Genomic DNA, 14,380 nt, shown 5'->3' with positions numbered 1-14,380 from the left:
TCAAATACATGACCCTAAGATTAATAGTCTTATGCTCTAGCGACTGTGCTAGTCGGGCTTGATTACGTAGGCTTGGAGGTGATGGCAAGGCAAGGCATCCTGACACTCCTGCTTTGTTTTATACACTAAAGTACATGAGTAAGTGTAAAATAAGGCATCTGTGGAGCATTGGTGGTTCAGTGGTAGAATTCTCGCCTGCCACGCGTGAGGCCCGGAATCGATTCCCGGCCAATGCAGTCTTGAGTTTTTCCTGATATGGCAGTGTATTTTGTGAAAGTGAGGACAGCCATTTGCGCTGTTGTGGTGCAAGTATACAGTGTTCCACATACAATGGTACAGGAAAAGAAAAAACATCCGCCCAACGTGGGGCTCGAACCCACGACCCTGAGATTAAGAGTCTCATGCTCTACCGACTGAGCTAGCCAGTCTTGGTTGAGAATGTATGGAGGTGATGGCAAGGCAAGGCATCCTGACACTCCTGCTTTGCTTCATACACTAAAGTACATGAGTAAGTGTAAAATTAAGTATCTGTGGAGCATTGGTGGTTCAGTGGTAGAATTCTCGCCTGCCACGCGGGAGGCCCAGGTTTGATTCCCGGCCAATGCAGTCCTGAGTTTTTGCTGATATGGCAGTGCATTTTGTGAACGTGAGGACAGCCATTTGCGCTGTGGTGGTGCAAGTTGACAGTGTTCCACATACAATGGTACAGGAAAAGAAAAAAAACATCCGCCCAATGTGGGGCTCGAACCCACGACCCTGAGATTAAGAGCCTCATGCTTTACCGACTGAGTTAGCAATGCTTGGTAACTGAGGAGATGTGGTGATGGCAAGGCAAGGCATCCTGACTCTCCTGCTTTGTTTTGTACACTAAAGTACATGAGTAAGTCTAAAATTAAGCATCTGTGGATCATTGGTGGTTCAGTGGTAGAAATCTAGCCGGCCACGTGGGAGGCCGGGTTCAATTCCCGGTCAATACATTCCTGAGTTTTTGCTGATAGGGCAGTGCATTTTGTGAAAGTGAGGACAGCCATTTGCGCTGTGGTGATGCAAGTATACACTGTTCCACATACAATGGTACAGGAAGAGAAAAAAACAACTGCCCAACATGGAGCTCAAATACATGACCCTAAGATTAATAGTCTTATGCTCTAGCGACTGTGCTAGTCGGGCTTGGTTACGTAGGCTTGGAGGCGATGGCAAGGCAAGGCATCCTGACACTCCTGCTTTGTTTTATACACTAAAGTACATGAGTAAGTGTAAAATTAGGCATCTGTGGAGCATTGGTGGTTCAGTAGTAGAATTCTCGCCTGCCACGCGTGAGGCCCGGAATCGATTCCCGGCCAATGCAGTCTTGAGTTTTTCCTGATATGGCAGTGTATTTTGTGAAAGTGAGGACAGCCATTTGCGCTGTTGTGGTGCAAGTATACAGTGTTCCACATACAATAGTACAGGAAAAGAAAAAACATCCGCCCAACGTTGGGCTCGAACCCACAACCCTGAGATTAAGAGTCTCATGCTCTACCGACTGAGCTAGCCAGGCTTGGTTGAGAACGTATGGAGGTGATGGCAAGGCAAGGCATCCTGACACTCCTGCTTTGTTTCATACACTAAAGTACACGAGTAAGTGTAAAATTAAGTATCTGTGGAGCATTGGTGGTTCAGTGGTAGAATTCTCACCTGCCACGCGGGAGGCCCGGGTTCGATTCCCGGCCAATGCAGTCTGAGTTTTTGCTGATATGGCAGTGCATTTTGTGAAAGTGAGGACAGCCATTTGCGCTGTGGTGGTGCAAGTTGACAGTGTTCCACATACAATGGTACAGGAAAAGAAAAACAACATCCGCCCAATGTGGGGCTCGAACCCACGACCCTGAGATTAAGAGCCTCATGCTTTACCGACTGAGTTAGCAATGCTTGGTAACTGAGGAGTTGTGGTGATGGCAAGGCAAGGCATACTGACTCTCCTACTTTGTTTTGTACACTAAAGTACATGAGTAAGTCTAAAATTAAGCATCTGTGGATCATTGGTGGTTCAGTGGTAGAAATCTAGCCGGCCACGTGGGAGGCCGGGTTCAATTCCCGGTCGATACATTCCTGAGTTTTTGCTGATAGGGCAGTGCATTTTGTGAAAGTGAGGACAGCCATTTGCGCTGTGGTATTGCAAGTATACACTGTTCCACATACAATGGTACAGGAAGAGAAAAAAACAACTGCCCAACATGGAGCTCAAATACATGACCCTAAGATTAATAGTCTTATGCTCTAGCGACTGTGCTAGTCGGGCTTGGTTACGTAGGCTTGGAGGTTATGGCAAGGCATCCTGACACTCCTGCTTTGTTTTATACACTAAAGTACATGAGTAAGTGTAAAATTAGGCATCTGTGGAGCATTGGTGGTTCAATAGTAGAATTCTCGCCTGCCACGCGTGAGGCCCGGAATCGATTCCCGGCCAATGCAGTCCTGAGTTTTTGCTGATATGGCAGTGTATTTTGTGAAAGTGAGGACAGCCATTTGCGCTGTGGTGGTGCAAGTATACAGTGTTCCACATACAATGGTACAGGAAAAGAAAAAACATCCGCCCAACGTGGGGCTCGAACCCACGACCCTGAGATTAAGAGTCTCATGCTCTACCGACTGAGCTAGCCAGGCTAGGTTGAGAAAGTATGGAGGTGATGGCAAGGCAAGGCATCCTCACACTCCTGCTTTGTTTCATAAACTAAAGTACACGAGTAAGTGTAAAATTAAGTATCTGTGGAGCATTGGTGGTTCAGTGGTAGAATTCTCCCCTGCCACGTGGGAGGCCTGGGTTCGATTCCCTGCCAATGCAGTCCTGAGTTTTTGCTGATATGGCAGTGCATTTTGTGAAAGTGAGGACAGCCATTTGCGCTGTGGTGGTGCAAGTTGACAGTGTTCCACATACAATGGTACAGGAAAAGAAAAAAAACATCCGCCCAATGTGGGGCTCGGACCCATGACCCTGAGATTAAGAGTCTTATGCTTTACCGACTGAGTTAGCAATGCTTGGTAACCGAGGAGTTGTGGTGATGGCAAGGCAAGGCATCCTGACTCTCCTGCTCTGTTTTGTACACTAAAGTACATGAGTAAGTCTAAAATTAAGCATCTGTGGATCATTGGTGGTTCAGTGGTAGAAATCTAGCCGGCCACGTGGGAGGCTGGGTTCAAATCCCGGTCAATACATTCCTGAGTTTTTGCTGATAGGGCAGTGCATTTTGTGAAAGTGAGGACAGCCATTTGCGCTGTGGTGATGCAAGTATACACTGTTCCACATACAATGGTACAGGAAGAGAAAAAAACAACTGCCCAACATGGAGCTCAAATACATGACCCTAAGATTAATAGTCTTATGCTCTAGCGACTGTGCTAGTCGGGCTTGGTTACGTAGGCTTGGAGGTGATGGCAAGGCATCCTGACACTCCTGCTTTGTTTTATACACTAAAGTACATGAGTAAGTGTAAAATTAGGCATCTGTGGTTCAGTGGTAGAATTCTCGCCTGCCACGCGTGAGGCCCGGAATCGATTCCCGGCCAATGCAGTCCTGAGTTTTTGCTGATATGGCAGTGTATTTTGTGAAAGTGAGGACAGCCATTTGCGCTGTGGTGGTGCAAGTTGACAGTGTTCCACATACAATGGTACAGGAAAAGAAAAAACATCCGCCTAACGTGGGGCTCGAACTCACGACCCTGAGATTAAGAATCTCAAGCTCTACCGACTGAGCTAGCCAGGCTTGGTTGTGAATGTATGGAGGTGATGGCAAGGCAAGGCAAGGCATCCTGACACTCCTGCTTTGTTTCATACACTAAAGTACATGAGTAAGTGTAAAATTAAGTACCTGTGGAGCATTGGTGATTCAGTGGTAGAATTCTCGCCTGCCACGCGGGAGGCCCGTGTTCGATTCCCGGCCAATGCAGTCCTGAGTTTTTGCTGATATGGCAGTGCATTTTGTGAAAGTGAGGACAGCAATTTGCGCTGTGGTGGTGCAAGTTGACAGTGTTCCACATACAATGGTACAGGAAAAGAAAAAAAACATCCGCCCAATGTGGGGCTCGAACCCACGACCCTGAGATTAAGAGTCTCATGCTTTACCGACTGAGTTAGCAATGCTTGGTAACCGAGGAGTTGTGGTGATGGCAAAGCAAGGCATCCTGACTCTCCTGCTTTGTTTTGTACACTAAAGTACATGAGTAAGTCTAAAATTAAGCATCTGTGGATCATTGGTGGTTCAGTGGTAGAAATCTAGCCGGCCACGTGGGAGGCCAGGTTCAATTTCCGGTCAATACATTCCTGAGTTTTTGCTGATAGGGCAGTGCATTTTGTGAAAGTGAGGACAGCCATTTGCGCTGTGGTGATGCAAGTATACACTGTTCCACATACAATGGTACAGGAAGAGAAAAAAACAACTGCCCAACATGGAGCTCAAATACATGACCCTAAGATTAATAGTCTTATGCTCTAGCGACTGTGCTAGTCGGGCTTGGTTACGTAGGCTTGGAGGTGATGGCAAGGCAAGGCATCCTGACACTCCTGCTTTGTTTTATACACTAAAGTACATGAGTAAGTGTAAAATAAGGCATCTGTGGAGCATTGGTGGTTCAGTGGTAGAATTCTCGCCTGCCACGCGTGAGGCCCGGAATCGATTCCCGGCCAATGCAGTCCTGAGTTTTTGCTGATATGGCAGTGTATTTTGTGAAAGTGAGGACAGCCATTTGCGCTGTGGTGGTGCAAGTTGACAGTGTTCCACATACAATGGTACAGGAAAAGAAAAAACATCCGCCTAACGTGGGGCTCGAACTCACGATCCTGAGATTAAGAATCTCATGCTCTACCGACTGAGCTAGCCAGGCTTGGTTAAGAATGTATGGAGGTGATGGCAAGGCAAGGCATCCTGACACTCCTGCTTTGTTTCATACACTAAAGTACACGAGTAAGTGTAAAATTAAGTATCTGTGGAGCATTGGTGGTTCAGTGGTAGAATTCTCCCCTGCCATGCGGGAGGCCTGGGTTCGATTCCCGGCCAATGCAGTCCTGAGTTTTTGCTGATATGGCAGTGCATTTTGTGAAAGTGAGGACAGCCATTTGCGCTGTGGTGGTGCAAGTTGACAGTGTTCCACATACAATGGTACAGGAAAAGAAAAAAAACATCCGCCCAATGTGGGGCTCGGACCCATGACCCTGAGATTAAGAGTCTTATGCTTTACCGACTGAGTTAGCAATGCTTGGTAACCGAGGAGTTGTGGTGATGGCAAGGCAAGGCATCCTGACTCTCCTGCTCTGTTTTGTACACTAAAGTACATTAGTAAGTCTAAAATTAAGCATCTGTGGATCATTGGTGGTTCAGTGGTAGAAATCTAGCCGGCCACGTGGGAGGCTGGGTTCAAATCCCGGTCAATACATTCCTGAGTTTTTGCTGATAGGGCAGTGCATTTTGTGAAAGTGAGGACAGCCATTTGCGCTGTGGTGATGCAAGAATACACTGTTCCACATACAATGGTACAGGAAGAGAAAAAAACAACTGCCCAACATGGAGCTCAAATACATGACCCTAAGATTAATAGTCTTATGCTCTAGCGACTGTGCTAGTCGGGCTTGGTTACGTAGGCTTGGAGGTGATGGCAAGGCATCCTGACACTCCTGCTTTGTTTTATACACTAAAGTACATGAGTAAGTGTAAAATTAGGCATCTGTGGTTCAGTGGTAGAATTCTCGCCTGCCACGCGTGAGGCCCGGAATCGATTCCCGGCCAATGCAGTCCTGAGTTTTTGCTGATATGGCAGTGTATTTTGTGAAAGTGAGGACAGCCATTTGCGCTGTGGTGGTGCAAGTTGACAGTGTTCCACATACAATGGTACAGGAAAAGAAAAAACATCCGCCTAACGTGGGGCTCGAACTCACGACCCTGAGATTAAGAATCTCAAGCTCTACCGACTGAGCTAACCAGGCTTGGTTGCGAATGTATGGAGGTGATGGCAAGGCAAGGCAAGGCATCCTGACACTCCTGCTTTGTTTCATACACTAAAGTACATGAGTAAGTGTAAAATTAAGTACCTGTGGAGCATTGGTGATTCAGTGGTAGAATTCTCGCCTGCCACGCGGGAGGCCCGTGTTCGATTCCCGGCCAATGCAGTCCTGAGTTTTTGCTGATATGGCAGTGCATTTTGTGAAAGTGAGGACAGCCATTTGCGCTGTGGTGGTGCAAGTTGACAGTGTTCCACATACAATGGTACAGGAAAAGAAAAACAACATCCGCCCAATGTGGGGCTCGAACCTACGACCCTGAGATTAAGAGCCTCATGCTTTACCGACTGAGTTAGCAATGCTTGGTAACTGAGGAGTTGTGGTGATGGCAAGGCAAGGCATACTGACTCTCCTACTTTGTTTTGTACACTAAAGTACATGAGTAAGTCTAAAATTAAGCATCTGTGGATCATTGGTGGTTCAGTGGTAGAAATCTAGCCGGCCACGTGGGAGGCCGGGTTCAATTCCCGGTCGATACATTCCTGAGTTTTTGCTGATAGGGCAGTGCATTTTGTGAAAGTGAGGACAGCCATTTGCGCTGTGGTATTGCAAGTATACACTGTTCCACATACAATGGTACAGGAAGAGAAAAAAACAACTGCCCAACATGGAGCTCAAATACATGACCCTAAGATTAATAGTCTTATGCTCTAGCGACTGTGCTAGTCGGGCTTGGTTACGTAGGCTTGGAGGTGATGGCAAGGCATCCTGACACTCCTGCTTTGTTTTATACACTAAAGTACATGAGTAAGTGTAAAATTAGGCATCTGTGGAGCATTGGTGGTTCAATAGTAGAATTCTCGCCTGCCACGCGTGAGGCCCGGAATCGATTCCCGGCCAATGCAGTCCTGAGTTTTTGCTGATATGGCAGTGTATTTTGTGAAAGTGAGGACAGCCATTTGCGCTGTGGTGGTGCAAGTATACAGTGTTCCACATACAATGGTACAGGAAAAGAAAAAACATCCGCCTAACGTGGGGCTCGAACTCACGATCCTGAGATTAAGAATCTCATGCTCTACCGACTGAGCTAGCCAGGCTTGGTTAAGAATGTATGGAGGTGATGGCAAGGCAAGGCATCCTGACACTCCTGCTTTGTTTCATACACTAAAGTACACGAGTAAGTGTAAAATTAAGTATCTGTGGAGCATTGGTGGTTCAGTGGTAGAATTCTCCCCTGCCATGCGGGAGGCCTGGGTTCGATTCCCGGCCAATGCAGTCCTGAGTTTTTGCTGATATGGCAGTGCATTTTGTGAAAGTGAGGACAGCCATTTGCGCTGTGGTGGTGCAAGTTGACAGTGTTCCACATACAATGGTACAGGAAAAGAAAAAAAACATCCGCCCAATGTGGGGCTCGGACCCATGACCCTGAGATTAAGAGTCTTATGCTTTACCGACTGAGTTAGCAATGCTTGGTAACCGAGGAGTTGTGGTGATGGCAAGGCAAGGCATCCTGACTCTCCTGCTCTGTTTTGTACACTAAAGTACATTAGTAAGTCTAAAATTAAGCATCTGTGGATCATTGGTGGTTCAGTGGTAGAAATCTAGCCGGCCACGTGGGAGGCTGGGTTCAAATCCCGGTCAATACATTCCTGAGTTTTTGCTGATAGGGCAGTGCATTTTGTGAAAGTGAGGACAGCCATTTGCGCTGTGGTGATGCAAGTATACACTGTTCCACATACAATGGTACAGGAAGAGAAAAAAACAACTGCCCAACATGGAGCTCAAATACATGACCCTAAGATTAATAGTCTTATGCTCTAGCGACTGTGCTAGTCGGGCTTGGTTACGTAGGCTTGGAGGTGATGGCAAGGCATCCTGACACTCCTGCTTTGTTTTATACACTAAAGTACATGAGTAAGTGTAAAATTAGGCATCTGTGGTTCAGTGGTAGAATTCTCGCCTGCCACGCGTGAGGCCCGGAATCGATTCCCGGCCAATGCAGTCCTGAGTTTTTGCTGATATGGCAGTGTATTTTGTGAAAGTGAGGACAGCCATTTGCGCTGTGGTGGTGCAAGTTGACAGTGTTCCACATACAATGGTACAGGAAAAGAAAAAACATCCGCCTAACGTGGGGCTCGAACTCACGACCCTGAGATTAAGAATCTCAAGCTCTACCGACTGAGCTAGCCAGGCTTGGTTGCGAATGTATGGAGGTGATGGCAAGGCAAGGCAAGGCATCCTGACACTCCTGCTTTGTTTCATACACTAAAGTACATGAGTAAGTGTAAAATTAAGTACCTGTGGAGCATTGGTGATTCAGTGGTAGAATTCTCGCCTGCCACGCGGGAGGCCCGTGTTCGATTCCCGGCCAATGCAGTCCTGAGTTTTTGCTGATATGGCAGTGCATTTTGTGAAAGTGAGGACAGCCATTTGCGCTGTGGTGGTGCAAGTTGACAGTGTTCCACATACAATGGTACAGGAAAAGAAAAAAAACATCCGCCCAATGTGGGGCTCGAACCCACGACCCTGAGATTAAGAGTCTCATGCTTTACCGACTGAGTTAGCAATGCTTGGTAACCGAGGAGTTGTGGTGATGGCAAAGCAAGGCATCCTGACTCTCCTGCTTTGTTTTGTACACTAAAGTACATGAGTAAGTCTAAAATTAAGCATCTGTGGATCATTGGTGGTTCAGTGGTAGAAATCTAGCCGGCCACGTGGGAGGCCAGGTTCAATTCCCGGTCAATACATTCCTGAGTTTTTGCTGATAGGGCAGTGCATTTTGTGAAAGTGAGGACAGCCATTTGCGCTGTGGTGATGCAAGTATACACTGTTCCACATACAATGGTACAGGAAGAGAAAAAAACAACTGCCCAACATGGAGCTCAAATACATGACCCTAAGATTAATAGTCTTATGCTCTAGCGACTGTGCTAGTCGGGCTTGGTTACGTAGGCTTGGAGGTGATGGCAAGGCAAGGCATCCTGACACTCCTGCTTTGTTTTATACACTAAAGTACATGAGTAAGTGTAAAATTAGGCATCTGTGGAGCATTGGTGGTTCAGTGGTAGAATTCTCGCCTGCCACGCGGGAGGCCCGGGTTCGATTCCCGGCCAATGCAGTCCTGAGTTTTTGCTGATATGGCAGTGCATTTTGTGAAAGTGAGGACAGCCATTTGCGCTGTAGTGGTGCAAGTTGACAGTGTTCCACATACAATGGTACAGGAAAAGAAAAAAAACATCCGCCCAACGTGGGGCTCGAACCCACGACCCTGAGATTAAGAGTCTCATGCTCTACCGACTGAGCAAGCCGGGCTTGGTTGAGAATACATGGAGGTGATGGCAAGGCAAGGCATCCTGACACTCCTGCTTTATTTCATACACTAAAGTACACGAGTAAGTGTAAAATTAAGTATCTGTGGAGCATTGGTGGTTCAGTGGTAGAATTCTCGCCTGCCACGCGGGAGGCCCGTGTTCGATTCCCGGCCAATGCAGTCCCGAATTTTTGCTGATATGGCAGTGCATTTTGTGAAAGTGAGGACAGCCATTTGCGCTGTGGTGGGGCAAGTTGACAGTGTTCCACATACAATGGTACAGGAAAAGAAAAAAACATCCGCCCAATGTGGGGTTCGAACCCACGACCCTGAGATTAAGAGTCTCATGCTTTACCGACTTAGTTAGCAATGCTTGGGAACCGAGGAGTTGTGGTGATGGCAAGGCAAGGCATCCTGACTCTCCTGCTTTGTTTTGTACACTAAAGTACATGAGTAAGTCTAAAATTAAGCATCTGTGGATCATTGGTGGTTCAGTGGTAGAAATCTAGCCGGCCACGTGGGAGGCCAGGTTCAATTCCCGGTCAATACATTCCTGAGTTTTTGCTGATAGGGCAGTGCATTTTGTGAAAGTGAGGACAGCCATTTGCGCTGTGGTGATGCAAGTATACACTGTTCCACATACAATGGTACAGGAAGAGAAAAAAACAACTGCCCAACATGGAGCTCAAATACATGACCCTAAGATTAATAGTCTTATGCTCTAGCGACTGTGCTAGTCGGGCTTGGTTACGTAGGCTTGGAGGTGATGGCAAGGCAAGGCATCCTGACACTCCTGCTTTGTTTTATACACTAAAGTACATGAGTAAGTGTAAAATTAGGCATCTGTGGAGCATTGGTGGATCAGTGGTAGAATTCTCGCCTGCCACGCGCGAGGCCCGGAATCGATTCCCGGCCAATGCAGTCCTGAGTTTTTGCTGATATGGCAGTGTATTTTGTGAAAGTGAGGACAGCCATTTGCGCTGTGGTGGTGCAAGTATACAGTGTTCCACATACAATGGTACAGGAAAAGAAAAAACATCCGCCCAACGTGGGGCTCGAACCCACGACCCTGAGATTAAGAGTCTCATGCTCTACCGACTGAGCTAGCCAGGCTTGATTGCGAATGTATGGAGGTGATGGCAAGGCAAGGCATCCTGACACTCCTGCTTTGTTTCATACACTAAAGTACACGAGTAAGTGTAAAATTAAGTACCTGTGGAGCATTGGTGGTTCAGTGGTAGAATTCTCGCCTGCCACGCGGGAGGCCTGGGTTCGATTCCCGGCCAATGCAGTCCTGAGTTTTTGCTGATATGGCAGTGCATTTTGTGAAAGTGAGGACAGCCATTTGCGCTGTGGTGGTGCAAGTTGACAGTGTTCCACATACAATGGTACAGGAAAAGAAAAAAAACATCCGCCCAATGTGGGGCTCGAACTCACGACTCTGAGATTAAGAGTCTCATGCTTTACCGACTGAGTTAGCAATGCTTGGTAACCGAGGAGTTGTGGTGATGGCAAGGCAAGGCATCCTGACTCTCCTGCTTTGTTTTGTACACTAAAGTCCATGAGTAAGTCTAAAATTAAGCATCTGTGGATCATTGGTGGTTCAGTGGTAGAAATCTAGCCGGCCACGTGGGAGGCCGGGTTCAATTCCCGGTCAATACATTCCTGAGTTTTTGCTGATAGGGCAGTGCATTTTGTGAAAGTGAGGACAGCCATTTGCGCTGTGGTGATGCAAGTATACACTGTTCCACATACAATGGTACAGGAAGAGAAAAAAACAACTGCCCAACATGGAGCTCAAATACATGACCCTAAGATTAATAGTCTTATGCTCTAGCGACTGTGCTAGTCGGGCTTGGCTACGTAGGCTTGGAGGTGATGGCAAGGCAAGGCATCCTGACACTCCTGCTTTGTTTTATACACTAAAGTACATGAGTAAGTGTAAAATTAGGCATCTGTGGAGCATTGGTGGTTCAGTGGTAGAATTCTCGCCTGCCACGCGTGAGGCCCGGAATCGATTCCCGGCCAATGCAGTCCTGAGTTTTTGCTGATATGGCAGTGTATTTTGTGAAAGTGAGGACAGCCATTTGCGCTGTGGTGGTGCAAGTTGACAGTGTTCCACATACAATGGTACAGGAAAAGAAAAAAAAACGCCCAACGTGGGGCTCGAACCCACCACCCTGAGATTAAGAGTCTCATGCTCTACCGACTGAGCTAGCCAGGCTTGGTTGAGAATGTATGGAGGTGATGGCAGGGCAAGGCATCCTGACACTCCTGCTTTATTTCATACACTAAAGTACACGAGTAAGTGTAAAATTAAGTATCTGAGGAGCATTGGTGGTTCAGTGGTAGAATTCTCGCCTGCCACGCGGGAGGCCCGGGTTCGATTCCCGGCCAATGCAGTCCTGAGTTTTTGCTGATATGACAGTGCGTTTTGTGAAAGTGAGGACAGCCATTTGCGCTGTGGTGGGGCAAGTTGACAGTGTTCCACATACAATGGTACAGGAAAAGAAAAAAAACATCCGCCCAATGTGGGGCTCGACTCCACGACCCTGAGATTAAGAGTCTCATGCTTTACCGACTGAGTTAGCAATGCTTGGTAACCGAGGAGTTGTGGTGATGGCAAGGCAAGGCATCCTGACTCTCCTGCTTTGTTTTGTACACTAAAGTACATGAGTAAGTCTAAAATTAAGCATCTGTGGATCATTGGTGGTTCAGTGGTAGAAATCTAGCCGGCCACGTGGGAGGCCGGGTTCAATTCCCGGTCAATACATTCCTGAGTTTTTGCTGATAGGGCAGTGCATTTTGTGAAAGTGAGGACAGCCATTTGCGCTGTGGTGATGCAAGTATACACTGTTCCACATACAATGGTACAGGAAGAGAAAAAAACAACTGCCCAACATGGAGCTCAAATACATGACCCTAAGATTAATAGTCTTATGCTCTAGCGACTGTGCTAGTCGGGCTTCGTTACGTAGGCTTGGAGGTGATGGCAAGGCAAGGCATCCTGACACTCCTGCTTTGTTTTATACACTAAAGTACATGAGTAAGTGTAAAATTAGGCATCTGTGGAGCATTGGTGGATCAGTGGTAGAATTCTCGCCTGCCACGCGTGAGGCCCGGAATCGATTCCCGGCCAATGCAGTCCTGAGTTTTTGCTGATATGGCAGTGTATTTTGTGAAAGTGAGGACAGCCATTTGCGCTGTGGTGGTGCAAGTATACAGTGTTCCACATACAATGGTACAGGAAAAGAAAAAACATCCACCCAATGTGGGGCTCGAACCCACGACACTGAGATTAAGAGTCTCATGCTCTACCGACTGAGCTAGCCAGGCTTAGTTGCGAATGTATGGAGGTGATGGCAAGGCAAGGCATCCTGACACTCCTGCTTTGTTTCATACACTAAAGTACACGGGTAAGTGTAAAATTAAGTACCTGTGGAGCATTGGTGGTTCAGTGGTAGAATTCTCGCCTGCCACGCGGGAGGCCTGGGTTCGATTCCTGGCCAATGCAGTCCTGAGTTTTTGCTGATATGGCAGTGCATTTTGTGAAAGTGAGGATAGCCATTTGCGCTGTGGTGGTGCAAGTTGACAGTGTTCCACATACAATGGTACAGGAAAAGAAAAAAAAACATCCGCCCAATGTGGGGCTCGAACCCACGACCCTGAGATTAAGAGTCTCATGCTCTACCGACTGAGCTAGCTGGGCTTGGTTGAGAATACATGGTGGTGATGGCAAGGCAAGGCATCATGACACTCCTGCTTTATTTCATACACTAAAGTACACGAGTAAGTGTAAAATTAAGTATCTGTAGAGCATTGGTGGTTCAGTGGTAGAATTCTCGCCTGCCACGCGGGAGGTCCGGGTTCGATTCCCGGCCAATGCAGTCCTGAATTTTTGCTGATATGGCAGTGCATTTTGTGAAAGTGAGGACAGCCATTTGCGCTGTGGTGGGGCAAGTTGACAGTGTTCCACATACAATGGTACAGGAAAAGAAAAAAAACATCCGCCCAATGTGGGGCTCGACTCCACGACCCTGAGATTAAGAGTCTCATGCTTTACCGACTGAGTTAGCAATGCTTGGTAACCAAGGAGTTGTGGTGATGGCAAGGCAAGGCATCCTGACTCTCCTGCTTTGTTTTGTACACTAAAGTACATGAGTAAGTCTAAAATTAAGCATCTGTGGATCATTGGTGGTTCAGTGGTAGAAATCTAGCCGGCCACGTGGGAGGCCGGGTTCAATTCCCGGTCAATACATTCCTGAGTTTTTGCTGATAGGGCAGTGCATTTTGTGAAAGTGAGGACAGCCATTTGCGCTGTGGTGATGCAAGTATACACTGTTCCACATACAATGGTACAGGAAGAGAAAAAAACAACTGCCCAACATGGAGCTCAAATACATGACCCTAAGATTAATAGTCTTATGCTCTAGCGACTGTGCTAGTCGGGCTTGGTTACGTAGGCTTGGAGGTGATGGCAAGGCAAGGCATCCTGACACTCCTGCTTTGTTTTATACAGTAAAGTACATGAGTAAGTGTAAAATTAGGCATATATGGAGCATTGGTGGATCAGTGGTAGAATTCTCGCCTGCCACGCGTGAGGCCCGGAATCGATTCCCGGCCAATGCAGTCCTGAGTTTTTGCTGATATGGCAGTGTATTTTGTGAAAGTGAGGACAGCCATTTGCGCTGTGGTGGTGCAAGTATACAGTGTTCCACATACAATGGTACAGGAAAAGAAAAAACATCCGCCCAACGTGGGGCTCGAACCCACGACCATGAGATTAAGAGTCTCATGCTCTACCGACTGAGCTAGCCAGGGTTGGTTGCAAATGTATGGAGGTGATGGCAAGGCAAGGCAAGGCATCCTGACACTCCTGCTTTGTTTCATACACTAAAGTACACGAGTAAGTGTAAAATTAAGTACCTGTGGAGCAATGGTGGTTCAGTGGTAGAATTCTCGCCTGCCACGCGGGATGCCCGGGTTCAATTCCCGGCCAATGCAGTCCTGAATTTTTGCTGATATGGCAGTGCATTTTGTGAAAGTGAGGACAGCCATTTGCGCTGTGATGGTGCAAGTTGACAGTGTTCCACATACAAT

At 47.2% G+C, this 14,380-nt stretch overlaps 27 non-coding genes across 27 annotated transcripts; 14 read left to right on the top strand and 13 right to left on the bottom strand.

Moving 5' to 3' along the window:
* Positions 1 to 355: 355 nt before the first annotated feature.
* Positions 356 to 428, bottom strand: TRNAK-CUU (transfer RNA lysine (anticodon CUU)). Its single transcript has one exon. It is a non-coding gene; the product is annotated as a tRNA-Lys (tRNA).
* Positions 429 to 535: 107 nt separating this feature from the next.
* TRNAG-GCC (transfer RNA glycine (anticodon GCC)) lies at positions 536 to 606 on the top strand. The gene has a single exon. It is a non-coding gene; the product is annotated as a tRNA-Gly (tRNA).
* Positions 607 to 1,467: 861 nt separating this feature from the next.
* TRNAK-CUU (transfer RNA lysine (anticodon CUU)) lies at positions 1,468 to 1,540 on the bottom strand. The gene has a single exon. It is a non-coding gene; the product is annotated as a tRNA-Lys (tRNA).
* Positions 1,541 to 1,647: 107 nt separating this feature from the next.
* On the top strand, positions 1,648 to 1,718 carry TRNAG-GCC (transfer RNA glycine (anticodon GCC)). The gene has a single exon. It is a non-coding gene; the product is annotated as a tRNA-Gly (tRNA).
* Positions 1,719 to 2,573: 855 nt separating this feature from the next.
* TRNAK-CUU (transfer RNA lysine (anticodon CUU)) lies at positions 2,574 to 2,646 on the bottom strand. The gene has a single exon. It is a non-coding gene; the product is annotated as a tRNA-Lys (tRNA).
* Positions 2,647 to 3,669: 1,023 nt separating this feature from the next.
* TRNAK-CUU (transfer RNA lysine (anticodon CUU)) lies at positions 3,670 to 3,742 on the bottom strand. Its single transcript has one exon. It is a non-coding gene; the product is annotated as a tRNA-Lys (tRNA).
* A 112-nt stretch (positions 3,743 to 3,854) lies between these two features.
* TRNAG-GCC (transfer RNA glycine (anticodon GCC)) lies at positions 3,855 to 3,925 on the top strand. The gene has a single exon. It is a non-coding gene; the product is annotated as a tRNA-Gly (tRNA).
* An 861-nt stretch (positions 3,926 to 4,786) lies between these two features.
* TRNAK-CUU (transfer RNA lysine (anticodon CUU)) lies at positions 4,787 to 4,859 on the bottom strand. The gene has a single exon. It is a non-coding gene; the product is annotated as a tRNA-Lys (tRNA).
* Positions 4,860 to 4,966: 107 nt separating this feature from the next.
* On the top strand, positions 4,967 to 5,037 carry TRNAG-GCC (transfer RNA glycine (anticodon GCC)). Its single transcript has one exon. It is a non-coding gene; the product is annotated as a tRNA-Gly (tRNA).
* Positions 5,038 to 6,067: 1,030 nt separating this feature from the next.
* Positions 6,068 to 6,138, top strand: TRNAG-GCC (transfer RNA glycine (anticodon GCC)). Its single transcript has one exon. It is a non-coding gene; the product is annotated as a tRNA-Gly (tRNA).
* Positions 6,139 to 6,994: 856 nt separating this feature from the next.
* TRNAK-CUU (transfer RNA lysine (anticodon CUU)) lies at positions 6,995 to 7,067 on the bottom strand. Its single transcript has one exon. It is a non-coding gene; the product is annotated as a tRNA-Lys (tRNA).
* Positions 7,068 to 7,174: 107 nt separating this feature from the next.
* On the top strand, positions 7,175 to 7,245 carry TRNAG-GCC (transfer RNA glycine (anticodon GCC)). Its single transcript has one exon. It is a non-coding gene; the product is annotated as a tRNA-Gly (tRNA).
* An 845-nt stretch (positions 7,246 to 8,090) lies between these two features.
* TRNAK-CUU (transfer RNA lysine (anticodon CUU)) lies at positions 8,091 to 8,163 on the bottom strand. Its single transcript has one exon. It is a non-coding gene; the product is annotated as a tRNA-Lys (tRNA).
* A 112-nt stretch (positions 8,164 to 8,275) lies between these two features.
* On the top strand, positions 8,276 to 8,346 carry TRNAG-GCC (transfer RNA glycine (anticodon GCC)). Its single transcript has one exon. It is a non-coding gene; the product is annotated as a tRNA-Gly (tRNA).
* A 671-nt stretch (positions 8,347 to 9,017) lies between these two features.
* On the top strand, positions 9,018 to 9,088 carry TRNAG-GCC (transfer RNA glycine (anticodon GCC)). The gene has a single exon. It is a non-coding gene; the product is annotated as a tRNA-Gly (tRNA).
* A 121-nt stretch (positions 9,089 to 9,209) lies between these two features.
* On the bottom strand, positions 9,210 to 9,282 carry TRNAK-CUU (transfer RNA lysine (anticodon CUU)). The gene has a single exon. It is a non-coding gene; the product is annotated as a tRNA-Lys (tRNA).
* Positions 9,283 to 9,389: 107 nt separating this feature from the next.
* Positions 9,390 to 9,460, top strand: TRNAG-GCC (transfer RNA glycine (anticodon GCC)). The gene has a single exon. It is a non-coding gene; the product is annotated as a tRNA-Gly (tRNA).
* An 860-nt stretch (positions 9,461 to 10,320) lies between these two features.
* Positions 10,321 to 10,393, bottom strand: TRNAK-CUU (transfer RNA lysine (anticodon CUU)). Its single transcript has one exon. It is a non-coding gene; the product is annotated as a tRNA-Lys (tRNA).
* Positions 10,394 to 10,500: 107 nt separating this feature from the next.
* Positions 10,501 to 10,571, top strand: TRNAG-GCC (transfer RNA glycine (anticodon GCC)). The gene has a single exon. It is a non-coding gene; the product is annotated as a tRNA-Gly (tRNA).
* An 860-nt stretch (positions 10,572 to 11,431) lies between these two features.
* TRNAK-CUU (transfer RNA lysine (anticodon CUU)) lies at positions 11,432 to 11,504 on the bottom strand. The gene has a single exon. It is a non-coding gene; the product is annotated as a tRNA-Lys (tRNA).
* A 107-nt stretch (positions 11,505 to 11,611) lies between these two features.
* On the top strand, positions 11,612 to 11,682 carry TRNAG-GCC (transfer RNA glycine (anticodon GCC)). The gene has a single exon. It is a non-coding gene; the product is annotated as a tRNA-Gly (tRNA).
* An 861-nt stretch (positions 11,683 to 12,543) lies between these two features.
* On the bottom strand, positions 12,544 to 12,616 carry TRNAK-CUU (transfer RNA lysine (anticodon CUU)). Its single transcript has one exon. It is a non-coding gene; the product is annotated as a tRNA-Lys (tRNA).
* A 107-nt stretch (positions 12,617 to 12,723) lies between these two features.
* Positions 12,724 to 12,794, top strand: TRNAG-GCC (transfer RNA glycine (anticodon GCC)). Its single transcript has one exon. It is a non-coding gene; the product is annotated as a tRNA-Gly (tRNA).
* A 122-nt stretch (positions 12,795 to 12,916) lies between these two features.
* On the bottom strand, positions 12,917 to 12,989 carry TRNAK-CUU (transfer RNA lysine (anticodon CUU)). The gene has a single exon. It is a non-coding gene; the product is annotated as a tRNA-Lys (tRNA).
* Positions 12,990 to 13,096: 107 nt separating this feature from the next.
* Positions 13,097 to 13,167, top strand: TRNAG-GCC (transfer RNA glycine (anticodon GCC)). The gene has a single exon. It is a non-coding gene; the product is annotated as a tRNA-Gly (tRNA).
* An 861-nt stretch (positions 13,168 to 14,028) lies between these two features.
* TRNAK-CUU (transfer RNA lysine (anticodon CUU)) lies at positions 14,029 to 14,101 on the bottom strand. The gene has a single exon. It is a non-coding gene; the product is annotated as a tRNA-Lys (tRNA).
* A 112-nt stretch (positions 14,102 to 14,213) lies between these two features.
* On the top strand, positions 14,214 to 14,284 carry TRNAG-GCC (transfer RNA glycine (anticodon GCC)). The gene has a single exon. It is a non-coding gene; the product is annotated as a tRNA-Gly (tRNA).
* Positions 14,285 to 14,380: the final 96 nt, after the last annotated feature.

Source organism: Pseudophryne corroboree, chromosome 3, assembly GCF_028390025.1.
Source record: "Pseudophryne corroboree isolate aPseCor3 chromosome 3, aPseCor3.hap2, whole genome shotgun sequence".
NCBI lineage: Eukaryota > Metazoa > Chordata > Amphibia > Anura > Myobatrachidae > Pseudophryne > Pseudophryne corroboree.
The sequence above is the reverse complement of the archived record's forward strand: the minus strand, read 5'-3'. Positions and strand labels throughout refer to the sequence as shown.